General features: G+C 61.4%; 1 protein-coding gene across 1 annotated transcript in view; it reads right to left on the bottom strand.

Moving 5' to 3' along the window:
* LOC104294722 overlaps window positions 1-1,035 on the bottom strand; it is an 11,709-nt gene that overhangs the window by 3,346 nt on the left and 7,328 nt on the right. The gene's annotated exons all lie outside the window — the stretch shown is intronic.

The raw sequence follows: 1,035 nt of genomic DNA, 5'->3' as shown, positions 1-1,035 counted from the left end.
GGACCATACCCGTGACACAGGACACCCCGTGGGCCCTAGCCGTGACGACAAGGGGTACCCTACGCCATACCCATGACAGGGACCTCCGTTCCACACTCCTTACCAGGACCCCCAACCTGTACCTCTTACTGGGAGCCCCCCACCCCCTACCCCTACCTGCAACAGGAATCCCCCAGCTGCACCCGCACCCGTTACTGTAACCTCCACTCACACCATGCCTGGTACTGGGACCCCTGTCTGCACCCGTACCCATTATGGAGCCCCCTGCCCCATACCTGTACCCATTACTGGGGCTCCTCTCCACACCCATACCCGTTACCGGGACCCTTCCCCACACCCATACCTGTTACCAGGACCGCTCCCTATATCCGTACCCATTACGGGGACCCCTCCCCATACCCGTACCCATTACGGGGACCCCTCCCCATACCCGTACCCGTTACTGGGACTCCTGCCTACACCCATACCTGTTACCGGGACCCCTGCCCACACCTGTACTTGCTACCAGGAGCCCTCCCCATACCCATCCCTGTTACCAGGGCCCCTGCCCACACTCATACCCACTACCGGGACCCCTGCCCATACCCGTACCCATTACCAGAACACTTCCCCATACCCATACCTGTTATCGGGACCCCTCCCCATACCCGTACCTGTTACAGGGACCCCTGCCCACACCCATACCTGTTACTGGGACCCCTGCCCACACCTGTACTTGCTACCGGGACCCCTCCCCATACCCATACCTGTTACCGGGACCCCTCCCCATACCTGTACCTGTTACCGAGACCTCTCCCCATACCCGTACCCATTACGGAGACTCCTGCCCACACCCATACCTGTTACTGGGACCCCTGCCCACACCTGTACTCACTACCGGGACCCCTCCCCATACCCGTAACTGTCACCATGACCCCTCCCCATACCCGTACCCATTACGGGGACCCCTGCCCACACCCGTACCTATTACTGGGGCCGTGCCCACACCTGTACTCGCTACTGGGACACCTCCCCATACCCGTACCCGTTTCCGCG

This window comes from Charadrius vociferus, unplaced genomic scaffold, assembly GCF_000708025.1.
Source record: "Charadrius vociferus isolate BGI_N301 unplaced genomic scaffold, ASM70802v2 scaffold1171, whole genome shotgun sequence".
NCBI lineage: Eukaryota > Metazoa > Chordata > Aves > Charadriiformes > Charadriidae > Charadrius > Charadrius vociferus.
The sequence above is the reverse complement of the archived record's forward strand: the minus strand, read 5'-3'. Positions and strand labels throughout refer to the sequence as shown.